Genomic DNA, 14,370 nt, shown 5'->3' with positions numbered 1-14,370 from the left:
CGCACTCCATTACTCGTTGGTAGATAACCCCTGCCTCTCACCTCATCTAGTCATGTCATGACAAAATAAAAAGATCTAGAAAGGTCGCTGCTCTTGGTGTTGTCTGCCCCCAACGCCTATTATGCCTTCGCTTGGGCCGCATTGCCGACCACCACCACGACCCCCTACTCCTCGCCATCTCCTCTGCCATTTTCCAAGTCATCCTGAGTTACATTCATAGTTGTCGAGAAAAAAATAAACAAAATCGATATTCAAAAAAAATTGAAGATGATTTTTTGCAAAGCACAATAAGTGTTATTTCTTCATAAAGTTTTGGATGCAGGTTAAACACTTGAATGCTTTTATTCGCAAAAGATATTTTTTATATATTTTCCTACATTTATTATTTATCCGTATGCTTGTGAGCTCTAGAGAAGAATGGATATCTGAAGAAACCTATCAATATTTATTAAACATGAGATGACCCGGATCAATGCATTCCAATGTTGCATGCAACGCACGGGCATCTTACTAATATTAGAAAAACAGAAAAATGGCATGAATCGATTTTCAGTCACTCGTGATAGTTTTTTTCCTTTTTTAGGAAAACAGTCGCTCATGATAGTTTTTTTTTTAGCATCAATAGACACAAGCGCTCATATACACGCACATACACTCACCCCTATGAACGCACACACGCACACCCTACCTCTATGAGCACCTCCGAGAGACTGAGCCGGCATATCATTTTGAGATTTACGAAGTCATCGTAAGCGCCTCGTCGTCGACGGGAACGTCTCCTCCCACTGAAAACGTATCGCCGGAAATCCTGAAATAAATCCAGAAACAGTGCGAGCACCAGGATTTAAACCCTGGTGGGTTGGGGATACCACTGTCCACCTAACCAACTCAACCACGGGTTGATTCGCCGCTCATGATAGTTACTCTGGTGTCAATAGAGAAAATGGGAAAGAGAGAATCTATGAATAGCCAACTTTAGAAATCAAACTCATTCTCCTTGTAATCGTCCACGGGTTTGGTTCAAACCGTGGGCGAGCCGGCCTAGGTCAGGCACCAATCTGGACTTGGGTTCTCGAGATCTTATATCGAGATCATGTTCTTAATGTTGACTTCTGTATGTAAAGTTAAACTCAAGACACACCTATGTGATTTGTCTGTAAAAGACACTAAACTAAACCCCACGCACCCACCCCCACATCGCCAACCCTAGGCGACACGGGGGGCGACCACGCCGCCAGCCCTAGGCCCCCTTCCCTCGCCTCCTCCGTCCTCCCGCCGCCTGAGGTCTCACCGGCGAAGCCTGGCCTATGATGGCGGCGGGGGGGCCTTATCCCTCGCGCGGTGGTGGTGTTTTTTTTGGGCGGCAGCGACGCATCGTTCGATGCAGATCCGGCGGCAAGGAGCAGCGAGATCCCTACGGCATGCGTGACGGCGGCATCAGCGGAGGCGCAACCTCCCGGCGGCGGAGTCGCCGAGATCGCCGATCTGGTCTTGCCCAGATGGGCTTGGGTGAGCCGGCGTTTCCGGTGTGCATCTACAGGCAAGCGCGGTGGGCCTGACGGCGCCAGCTGTAGGCACCATGGTGGTGCTATGGCCGGTAAGGCGCGGCGGCCTAGACTCCTTTCATCCAGTCCCCGACAGAGATGGCGGCAGTCCGTGCACGAGATGCTTGAGGGAGGATCTTCGAACCGATCTGGGTGAAAACCTGCTCTCGGCTAGCTGCCAAGGCCGGCAGTGGGGGCGCTGTCTGCGTCGTTTCCTTCTTGAAGGCATCGCCCTGGAGAAGTTCAAGGCCACTCTATGCTACCTCTGGGGGGGGGAACCCTAGATCAGTAGATCAGATGACGGCGACGCTATGGTGTCGTTTCCCGCTTGCGCGTGTCATTCGTGGAGGTGTACAAGGACAGAGGGACCAGTGGAAGGCTTTTTGGTGGAGCGGTGCTTCAGCTTACACATTGATGGCGACGGATCTCGGCGGCATGGCACCGTGAACACTCGACGTCTGATGCACGGAAATGGACTCATGCAGGGAGGTGGCGCTGTCTGGCATCGTGGTGGCGTCGACGGTAGCTAGACCGGGCAAGATTGATGCAGCAATACAACACTGAAGATGGATTGGTGGCAGGTGGCTACGGCGGCCTCATACCTGATACGTCTCCAACATATCTATAATTTTTAATTGCTTCATGCTATATTATCTACTCCCTCCTTCCATCTATATAGGGCCTAATGTGTTTTTCAAGACCACCTTTGACTATTAATAAAATTAATACTACATGACATGCATAATGTGAAAATTATATCACTGAAAGCTCCTTTCACATACGAATTTGATGATGTGTTTTGTGTAAGTTGCATGTCATATATTATTGCTCTAACATTTGGTCAAAGTTAGCCTCGAAAAACGCATTAGGCCCTATATAGATGGAAGGAGGGAGTACTGTTTTGGACTATATTGGGCTTTATTTTCCACTTTTATATTATTTTTGGGACTAACTTATTAACCGGAGGCCCAGCCCAGACTTGCTGTTTTTTGCCTATTTCAGTGTTTCGGAGAAACAGAATATCAAACGGAATGAAACCTCGGGAAACGTGATTTTCTCATTAGATAAGATCCAGGAGACTTGGACCCTCCGTCAAGAAAGCCACGAGGCGGTCACGAGGGCGCCCCCCTAGGGCGTGCCCCCTGCCTCGTGGGCCCCTCGAAACTCCACCGACGTACTTCTTCCTTCTATATATATCCACGTACCTCCAAACGATCGGGGACAGAGCCAAAAACCTAATTCCACCGCCGCAACTTTCTGTATCCATGAGATCCCATCTTGGGGCCTGTTCCGGAGCTCCGCCGGAGGGGGCATCGATCACGGAGGGCTTCTACATCATCATCCAAGCCTCTCCGATGAAGTGTGAGTAGTTTACTTCAGACCTACGGGTCCATAGTTAGTAGCTAGATGGCTTCTTCTCTCTTTTTGGATCTCAATACAATGTTCTCCCCCTCTCTCATGAAGATCTATTCGATGTAATCTTCTTTTTACGGTGTGTTTGTTGAGACCGATGAATTGTGGGTTTATGATCAAGTATATCTATGAATAATATTTGAATCTTCTCTGAATTCTTTTATGTATGATTGGTTATCATTGCAAGTCTCTTTGAATTATCAGTTTGATTTGGGCCTACTAGATTGGTTGTTCTTGCCATGGGAGAAGTGCTTAGCTTTGGGTTCAATCTTGCGGTGTCATTTCCTAGTGACAGAAGGGGCAGCAAGGCACGTATTGTATTGTTGCCATCGAGAATAACAAGATGGGGTTTTTATCATATTGCATGAAACTATCCCTCTATATCATGTCATCTTGCTTAAGGCGTTACTCTGTTTTTAACTTAACTAGTAAGATGCCCGTGCGATGCAACGGGACAACAATGGAATATATGAAGACATTTCTCTAGATAATCATTCTACTTAGGACATACGTTTTTTTCCCTCTCTTCATTCACCCATCCATTTAATCCCAAAGCGTGTTGCCGCAAAATTTACATCCAAAAGCGCATTTGTATTGCTATAAAACTACACAAATCATCCCATTTTCGATAATATATGCGTTCAAATTGCAATGGTCAACATGCTTGGTTCCCCCAGCAAGTTGTGCCTTGACATCTTTATTTTTGTGAGGAAAAAAAATCCATGCATTAGCTTCGTTGGCCATCCATGCATTAGCTGGCACTGCCTTTGGAAACGCCACCTCTTCTAGCTCCACACCTTAGGGAGTCTCATGTTCGACAACACATGTATCTTAGGGCCTGCACACGAAAAAAGAACCATGAGGAATTGCCGTGAATTGTTGAAAGCTCCATATGCAATATGGTTGTATCATGTTCATATGAGATAACACGATGTTGAATTTACTTGAAAGACAATATTAATTGTAACTGTAGATTAAACTAAACTTGAACCAGAACCATAAAATAGGTGTGCGTGCCTCAAAAGCCCGAGAAGACAACCATGTGGTTGCAATGTGCAATATCAACAGTACATCCATACTGTAGTTCAGCAATGATGTTGCCCATTACTAATTCTTTCCAAATCTAGATTAGGAAAAAAATCAAGCTATCTAAGCGACTGATATATGGGTCCATAGATCTAGTCATTATTGTCCATATGAGCAAATCAGGCATTACGACAGAAGCACACTGTAGGAGGCAAATTATTTAGTAAACACGGCATGGGTTTAACAGCAGGATTATCATCCGAGGAATTAAAGCAAGTTTTCAATGGGATAAAAGCATATAAACCTTACACATTATCAAAATTTACATGCAAAGATTAAAATTGATATGTGAACTGAAATCTTGGAGAGCACAAATATATCAACATGAGTAATGGAATAAAGGTACTATTCTGTTGTGCAAATGGAAACATTAGAGAAAATTAATTGCTCATGTGCGATAGAGAGAAGTGTTAAGTACATAGGAGTTTAGGAATATAACATCATCAAGGAGATAGAAGGAGCGTGTTGAAGTAATGGAAATTTGTCATGAAAAAGTTATCTCTTTAAGGCAAGCACATTCTGGGGTACTTATGTCACCATTTGGAAAGGCGGGGACATGAGCGTCTCGTTCCATCCACGCTGGAAGTCCCATGAGTCCCAGTTGACCTGCACTCACCAAGTAGTATGCACATGTCCAGTCTCTCTTGCAGAACTCAACCTTCTCCTGTAACATGAACATAACTATGCTGGAGGTCATCAACAACAACGACCAGCAGCATCGGTGCAGCACGAGCTAGGTAATGACCATGGACATGTTGACCCACTGTCCGCACAGTTTCCTGACAGCGCACATGCCTGCATGTAATCTAGCATGAGGGTGCCAAGCAACGAATTAAAGCTATTGTGTCACCAAAGGAGCAACCAGAAACTATAACTGCTCATGGCAGAGCAGCAAGCATAATAGTGTTTACAAATTACAAAGATATATAATAGCAAGAGGAAGCAGGAATTTTTAGTCTGATCTCTCTTACATTTCCTGCTTAATAAAAAGAAGCAAATGTAACCCAATATGTTTAATTGGTAACTGAAAGTAGGCATCATAGGTTAATTATCAACATAGATTCATGCATAATCGAAACATAATTTGAGCAGATAAAACATGATGTCACACTTTGTGTTGGAAATAGACTTAAATCTGTAGCTTGTAATATTCATCATCAAAACTATGGGCATGGCTCTATGAAGAATATGCTCAAAAACGTGTGATTGTCTTGGCCAAATTAAACAAACTGCATGGATACGTACCAATGATTTTTTTATAATCAGTACCTGGCTAACTGCACTCTATGCAATGGAGAAACATCGCAGTGCAGTACTACACATGTAGGGAACTGTGAAAGAAACAGAGCATGTGATTCTGAATCAAACTTGCATCTCGTTTTCTGCTCCAAAAATCACCAAAAGCACACCAGATGAAATACCTGGCAGCAATGTTTTGCCGATTAGACCATACCAACTCCACGAACATCCAATTCAATTGGGGTTTCAGGGGCTGCATGGAGTACCCCGGGCCTCCTTGAAGCACATCCTGAAGGAGAAGTTCGTGGAAGCACGGATGGTGATCTAGAAGGTTCAGTTCCGCCAAGTGCTCAAGAAAAATAATCTAGAACTGTGAGAACCCCAAGAACTGAAGCATTGCAAGCCCAGATTTTGACCCGGAGTTAATGTCAAAATCACTTGGTGCTTATTTTGTTGTCTTAGGTGCACTTGTAAGCTGTAACGGATGTACACTACAAAACTGAAATAGATCAAGCCGGCCTTTGTGTGCCGGCTGGTTCTGTATCTTACCTTGTCCTATGACTCATCAATGGAGATCTTAGTTACAATTCAAAGGCCTAGACAGGAAACATGCAGAAATTACGAACCTGATATTGATACACCATGTAGTAGATTGGATACTGCTATTTGAACCCAAACATGGTCGAGTACTTCAATTCACAAAAATCTCTTGCCAGGCTGAGGGCTTCCAATCGGGATGGTGATAGCAGCAGGTGCGCAAGTAATGAAACAGATGACTCATGTGGGAGGAGAGACCAATTGCAGACGGCATAGAGGTCCTAGGGGAGCAGCGCATACTCGAAGGGGATGGCCATAGAGCGCGTCTGCCGGGAGGGAGTAGTAGGTGGCGGCGCTGTCGCCGAGGATGCGTAGTGTGTAGCAGCGTACGTGGAGGTCAGCGAGGACAGGGGAGGTGGTGGGCGGCGGGACTGCTGCATCAGAGCCTCGGATGGGGAAGCAGGAGAGTCCTCGCGGACTCCGGGGACGGACGGCACCGGCGGCGTACTTGCCAACGTCGGTGTCGAAGGAGAAGGGGGAGGGGGAGCAGGAGACGGCGGTGAGAAGGGAGATGTGTTGGGCGTCGAGTCTGCTGCACCGGAGGAGTAGGCAGGAGATGCATTGCAGACTTGGCGGACGGATGGCGCCGGCGGTGTACTTGACGATGTCGGCATCGTAGAAGACGGGGTAGGGGGAGGAAGGAAGGTGGAGGTGGGTATGGGTGTGGCGGTGTGCGGCGAGGCTGCCGTGGTAGAGAGGAGTCGGGAGCGGAGGGCGCCGGTGGCGTGCAGAGCGACAGCCGCTGTTGCTGCCACTTCGATTCCACTTTTTTCCAGAAGGGTCGATTGCTTCGTTGAGTGGATAAGGTGGGACTGGATGGATATGGACGAGGAGAATGAGGGGTTTCTTTGCAAATGGGATGTGGGGTTGCTACTATGCGTCGGATGCAAATCAAACGGTCAAAGATGATAGATGGCAGACACACCATCACCACCAACCGTGATTTTTATAGGAGTAGAGATACTCTAGATGCATGCTAGATAGCGGTCGATGAGTGGAGTAATAGTAGTAGATGCAGAATCGTTTCGGTCTACTTGTCGACGTGATGCCTATATTGAAGGAAATATGCCCTAGAGGCAATAATAAAGTTATTATTTATTTCCTTATATCATGATAAATGTTTATTATTCATGCTAGAATTGTATTAACCGGAAACATAATACATGTGTGAATACATAGACAAACAGAGTGTCACTAGTATGCCTCTACTTGACTAGCTCGTTAATCAAAGATGGTTATGTTTCCTAACCATGGACAAAGAGTTGTTATTTGATTAACGGGATCACATCATTAGATGAATGATCTGATTGACATGACCCATTCCATTAGCTTAGCACCCGATCGTTTAGTATGTTGCTATTGCTTTCTTCATGACTTATACATGTTCCTATGACTATGAGATTATGCAACTCCCATTTGCCGGAGGAACACTTTGTGTGCTACCAAATGTCACAACGTAAATGGGTGATTATAAAGGTGCTCTACAGGTGTCTCCAAAGGTAGATGTTGGGTTGGCGTATTTCGAGATTAGGATTTGTCACTCCGATTGTCGGAGAGGTATCTCTGGGCCCTCTCGGTAATGCACATCACATAAGCCTTGCAAGCATTGCAACTAATGAGTTAGTTGCGGGATGATGTATTACAGAATGAGTAAAGAGACTTGCCGGTAACGAGATTTAACTAGTATTGGATACCGACGATCGAATCTCGGGCAAGTAACATACCGATGACAAAGGGAACAACGTATGTTGTTATGCGGTCTGACCGATAAAGATCTTCGTGGAATATGTAGGAGCCAATATGGGAATCCAGGTCCCGCTATTGGTTATTGACCGGAGATGTGTCTCAGTCATGTCTGCATTATTCTCGAACCGTAGGGTCCGCACGCTTAACGTTACGATGATAGTTATTATGAGTTTATGCATTTTGATGTACCGAAATTAGCTCGGAGTCCCGGATGTGATCACGGACATGACGAGGAGTCTCGAAATGGTCGAGACATAAAGATTGATATATTGGAAGCCTATATTTGGATATCGGAAGTGTTCCGGGTGAAATCGGGATTTTACCGGAGTACCGGGAGGTTACCGGAACCCCCCGGGAGCTAAATGGGCCTTAGTGGGCTTTAGTGGAAAGGAGAAAAGGGGCAGCCCAAGGTGGTCGCGCGCCTCCCTCCTCACCTAGTCCTATTAGGACTAGGAGAGGTGGCCGGCCCCCCTCTCTCTCTTCCCCCCCCCCTTGAGGAATCCTATTCCAACTAGGATTGGGGGGGGGGGGAATCCTACTCCCAAAGGGAGTAGGACTCTCCTGGCGTGCCCCAAGGCTGGCCGCACCTCTCCCCCCTTGCTCCTTTATATACAGGGGCAGGGGGCACCTCTAGACACACAAGTTGATCATTAAGATCGTTCCTTAGCCGTGTGCGGTGCCCCCTGCCACCATATTTCACCTCGATCATATCGTTGTAGTGCTTAGGCGAAGCCCTGCGTTGGTAGAACATCAAGATCGTCACCACGCCGTCGTGCTGACGGAACTCCTCCCTGAAGCTTTGCTGGATCGGAGCCCGGGGATTGTCATCGAGCTGTACGTGTGCTAAGAACTCGGAGGTGCCGGAGTAACGGTGCTTGGATCGGTCAGATCCGGAAGAAGACGTACGACTACTTCCTCTACGTTGTGTCAACGCTTCCGTTGCGATCTACAAGGGTACGTAGATCATACTCTCCCCCTCGTTGCAATGCATCACCATGATCTTGCGTGTGCGTAGGAAAATTTTGAAATTACTACGAAACCCAACAGTGGTATCAGAGCCTAGGTTTTATGGTTTGATGTTATATGCACGAGTAGAACACAAGTGAGTTGTGGGCGATATAAGTCATACTGCCTACCAGCATGTCATACTTTGGTTCGACGGTATTGTTGGACGAGACGACCCGGAGCAACATTACGCGTACGCTTACGCGAGACCGGTTCCCCCGACGTGCTTTGCACATAGGTGGCTTGCGGGCGACTGTCTCTCCAACTTTAGTTGAACCGAGTGTGGCTACGCCCGGTCCTTGCGAAGGTTAAAACGGAGTCTATTTGACAAACTATCGTTGTGGTTTTGATGCGTAGGTGAGATTGGTTCTTGCTTAAGCCCATAGCAGCCACGTAAAACTTGCAACAACAAAGTAGAGGACGTCTAACTTGTTTTTGCAGGGCATGTTGTGATGTGATATGGTCAAGGCATGATGCTGAACTTTATTGTATGAGATGATCATGTTTTGTAACCAAGTTACCGGCAACTGGCAGGAGCCATATGGCTGTCGCTTTATTGTATGCAATGCAATCGCGATGTAATGCTTTACTTTATCACTAAGCGGTAGCGATAGTCCTGGAAGCATAAGATTGGCGAGACGACAACGATGCTACGATGGAGATCAAGGTGTCGCGCCGGTGACGATGGTGATCATGACGGTGCTTCGGAGATGGAGATCACAAGCACAAGATGATGATGGCCATATCATATCACTTATATTGATTTGCATGTGATGTTTATCTTAATATGCATCTTATCTTGCTTTGATTGACGGTAGCATTATAAGATGATCTCTCACTAAATTATCAAGAAGTGTTCTCCCTGAGTATGCACAGTTGCCAAAGTTCGTCGTGCCAGACACCACGTGATGATCGGGTGTGATAAGCTCTACGTCCATCTACAACGGGTGCAAGCCAGTTTTGCACACGCAGAATACTCAGGTTAAACTTGACGAGCCTAGCATATGCAGATATGGCCTCGAAACACGGAGACCGAAAGGTCGAGCGTGAATCATATAGTAGATATGATCAACATAGTGATGTTCACCAAAGAAACTACTCCATCTCACATGATGATCGGTTATGGTTTAGTTGATTTGGATCACGTGATCACTTAGAGGATTAGAGGGATGTCTATCTAAGTGGGAGTTCTTAAGTAATTTGATTAGTTGAACTTAAATTTATCATGAACTTAGTCCTGGTAGTATTAGCATATCTATGTTGTAGATCAATAGCTCGCGTTGTTGCTTTTATATATTTATTTTGATATGTTCCTAGAGAAAATTATGTTGAAAGATGTTAGTAGCAATGATGCGGATTGGATCCGTGATCTGAGGTTTATCCTCATTGCTGCACAGAAGAATTATGTCCTTGATGCACCGCTAGGTGACAGACCTATTGCAGGAGCAGATGCAGACATTATGAACGTTTGGCTAGCTCAATATGATGACTACTTGATAGTTTAAGTGCACCATGCTTAACGGCTTAGAATCGGGACTTCAAAGACGTTTTGAACATCATGGACCATATGAGATGTTCCAGGAGTTGAAGATTAATATTTCAAGCAAATACCCGAGTTGAGAAATATGAAGTCTCCAACAAGTTCTATAGCTAAAAGATGGAGGAGAATCGCTCAACTAGTGAGCATGTGCTCAGATTGTCTGGGTACTACAATCGCTTGAATCAAGTGGGAGTTAATCTTCCAGATAAGATAGTGATTGACAGAATTCTCTAGTCACCATCACCAAGTTAGTAGAACTTCGTGATGAACTATAATATGCAAGGGATAACGGAAACAACTCCCAAGCTCTTCGTGATGCTGAAATCAACGAAGGTAGAAATCAAGAAAAACATCAAGTGTTGATGGTTAACAAGACCACTAGTTTCAAGTAAAGGGCAAAGGGAAGAAGGGGAACTTCAAGAAAACGGCAAGCAAGTTGCTGCTCAAGTGAAGAAGCCCAAGTCTGGTCCTAAGCCTGAGACTGAGTGCTTCTACTGCAAAGGGACTGGTCACTGGAAGCAGAACTACCCCAAGTGATTGGCGGATAAGAAGGATGGCAAAGTGAACATAAGTATATTTGATATACATGTTATTGATGTGTACTTTACTAGTGTTTATAGCAACCCCTAAGTATTTGATACTAGTTCAGTTGCTAAGATTAGTAACTCGAAACGGGAGTTGCAGAATAAACAGAGACTAGTTAAGGGTGAAGTGACGATGTGTGTTGGAAGTGGTTCCAAGATTGATATGATCATCATCGCACACTCCCTATAATTTCGGGATTAGTGTTGAACCTAAATAAGTGTTATTTGGTGTTTGCATTGAGCATGAATATGATTTGATCATGTTTATTGCAATACGGTTATTCATTTAAGTTAGAGAACAATTGTTGTTCTGTTTACATGAATAAAACCTTCTATGGTCATACACACCAACAAAAATGGTTTGTTGGATCTCGATTATAATGATACACATATTCATAATATTGAAGCCAAAAGATGCAAAGTTAATAATGATAGTGCAACTTATTTGTAGCACTGCCGTTTAGGTCATATTGGTATAAAGCGAATGAAGAAACTCCATGCTGATGGGATTTTGGAAACACTTGATTATGAATCACTTGATGCTTGCGAACCATGCCTCATGGGCAAGATGACTAAGACTCCGTTCTCCGGAGCGAGCAACTGACTTATTGGAAATAATACATATTGATGTATGCGGTCTGATGAGTGTTAAGGCTCACGGCAAGTATCGTTATTTTCTGAACTTCACAGATGATTTGAGCAGATATGGGTATATCTGCTTGATGAAACATAAGTCTGAAACATTTGAAAAGTTCAAAGAATTTCAGAGTGAAGTGGAACATCATCGTGACAAGAAAATAAAGTTTCTACGATCTGATCGCGGAGACAAATATTTGAGTTACGAGTTTGGTCTTCAGTTAAAAACAATGTGAAATAGTTTCACTACTCACGCCACCTGGAACACCACAATGTAATGGTGTGTCCGAACGTCATAACCGTACTTTATTAGATATGGTGCGACCTATGATGTTTCTTACCGATTTACCACTATCGTTTTGGGGTTATGCATTAAAAGACAGCTGCATTCACGTTTAAAAGGGCACCATCTAAGTCCGTTGAGATGACACAATCTGAAACTGTGGTTTGGCAAGAAACCAAAGCTGTCGTTTCTTAAAGTTTGGGATTGTGATGCTTATGTGAAAAAGTTTCATCCTGATAAGCTCAAACCCAAATCGGAGAAATGTGTCTTCATAGGATACCCAAAGGAGACTGTTGGGTACACCTTCTATCACAGATCCGTAGGCAAATTCATTGCCAAGAATTGATCCTTTCCAGAGAAGGAGTTTCTCTCAAAAGAAGTGAGTGGGAGGAAAGTATAAAACTTGATAAGGTAATTGTACCTTCTCCCTTATTGGAAAGTAGTTCATCACAGAAATCTGTTCTTGTGACTACTACACCAATTAATGAGGAAGCTAATGATGATGATCATGTAACTTCAGATCAAGTTACTACTGAATCTCGTAGGTAAACCAGAGTGAGATCCGCACTAGAGTGGTACGGTAATCCTGTTCTGGAAGTCATGTTACTAGACCATGATGAACTTGCGAACTATGAGGAAGCGATGATGAGCCCAGATTTCGCGAAATGGTTTGAGACCATGAAATCTGAGATATGATCCATGTATGAGAACAAAGTATGGACTTTGATGGATTTGCCCGATGATCGGCAAGCCATAGAAAATAAATGGATCTTCAAGAGGAAGACGGATGTTGATAGTAGTGTTACTATCTACAAAGCTAGAATTGTCGCAAAAGGTTTTCGGCAAGTTCAAGGTGTTGACTACGATGAGAGCTTCTCACTCGTATCTATGCTTGAGTCTATCCGAATCATGTTAGTAATTGCCGCATTTTATGAAATCTGGCAAATGGATAAACAAAACTGCATTCCTTAATGGATTTATTAAAGAAGAGTTGTATATGATGCAACCAGAAGGTTTTGTCAATCCGAAAGGTGCTAACAAAATGTGCAAGCTCCAGCGATCCATCTGTGGACTGGTGCAAGCATCTCGGAGTTGGAATATACGCTTTGATGAGTTGATCAAAGCATATAGTTTTATACAGACTTGCGGTGAAGTCTGTATTTACAAGAAAGTGAGTGGGAGCACTACAGCATTTCTGATAAGTATATGTGAATGACATATTGTTGATCGGAAATAATATAGAATTATTCTGTAAAGCATAAATGAGTGTTTGAAAGGAGTTTTTCAAAGAAAGACTTCGGTGAAGCTGCTTACATATTGAGCTTCAAGATCTATAGAGATAGATCAAGACGCTTGATAAGTTTTTTCAATGAGTACATACCTTGACAAGTTTTTTGAAGTAGTTCAAAATGGAGCAGTCAAAGAAAGAGTTCTTGCCTGTATTACAAGGTGTGAAGTTGAGTAAGACTCAAAGCCCAACCACGGCAGAAGATAGAAAGAGAAAGAAAGTCATTCCCTATGCCTTGGCCATAGGTTCTATAAAGTATGTCATGCTGTATACCAGATCTATTGTATACCCTGCAGTGATTTGGCAAGGGAGTACAATAGTGATCTAGGAGTAGATCACTGGACAGCGGTCAGAATTATCCTTAGTGAAATAAGGATATGTTTCTCGATTATGGACGTGACAAAAAGGTTCGTCATAAAGGGTTACGCCAATGCAAGTTTTGACACTAATCTAGATGACTCTAAGTCTCGGTCTAGATACATATTGAAAGTGGGAGCAATTAGCTAGAGTAGCTCCATGCAGAGCATTGTTGACATAGAAATTTGCAAAATACATGTGGATCTGAATGTGGCAGACCCGTTGACTAAAATTCTCTCACAAGCAAAACATGATCACACCTTAGTACTCTTTGGGTGTTAATCACATAGCGATGTGAACTAGATTACTGAATCTAGTAAACCCTTTGGGTGTTGGTCACATGGCGATGTGAACTATGGGTGTTAATCACATGATGATGTGAACTATCGATGTTAATCACATGGTGATGTGATCTAGATTATTGACTCTAGTGCAAGTGGGAGACTGAAGGAAATATGCCCTAGAGGCAATAATAAAGTTATTATTTATTTCCTTATATCATGATAAATGTTTATTATTCATGCTAGAATTGTATTAACCGGAAACATAATACATGTGTGAATACATAGACAAACAGAGTGTCACTAGTATGGCTCTACTTGACTAGCTCGTTAATCAAAGATGGTTATGTTTCCTAACCATGGACAAAGAATTGTTATTTGATTAACAGGATCACATCATTAGATGAATGATTTGATTGACATGACCCATTCCATTAGCTTAGCACCCGATCGTTTAGTATGTTGCTATTGCTTTCTTCATGACTTATACATGTTCCTATGACTATGAGATTATGCAACTCCCGTTTGCCGGAGGAACACTTTGTGTGCTACCAAACGTCACAACGTAAATGGGTGATTATAAAGGTGCTCTACAGGTGTCTCCAAAGGTAGATGTTGGGTTGGCGTATTTCGAGATTATGATTTGTCACTCCGATTGTCGGAGAGGTATCTCTGGGCCCTCTCGGTAATGCACATCACATAAGCCTTGCAAGCATTGCAACTAATGAGTTAGTTGCGGGATGATGTATTACAGAATGAGTAAAGAGACTT

At 43.8% G+C, this 14,370-nt stretch overlaps 1 long non-coding RNA gene across 1 annotated transcript; it reads right to left on the bottom strand.

Moving 5' to 3' along the window:
• Window positions 1-3,386: 3,386 nt before the first annotated feature.
• Window positions 3,387-6,679, bottom strand: LOC123102139 (uncharacterized). The gene is made up of 2 exons (XR_006448774.1): window positions 4,581-6,679; window positions 3,387-3,795 (listed from the first exon to the last, which is right to left on the bottom strand). It is a non-coding gene; the product is annotated as an uncharacterized lncRNA (long non-coding RNA).
• Window positions 6,680-14,370: the final 7,691 nt, after the last annotated feature.

The sequence above is a fragment of the Triticum aestivum genome, chromosome 5A, assembly GCF_018294505.1.
Source record: "Triticum aestivum cultivar Chinese Spring chromosome 5A, IWGSC CS RefSeq v2.1, whole genome shotgun sequence".
Lineage (NCBI taxonomy): Eukaryota > Viridiplantae > Streptophyta > Magnoliopsida > Poales > Poaceae > Triticum > Triticum aestivum.
The sequence above is the reverse complement of the archived record's forward strand: the minus strand, read 5'-3'. Positions and strand labels throughout refer to the sequence as shown.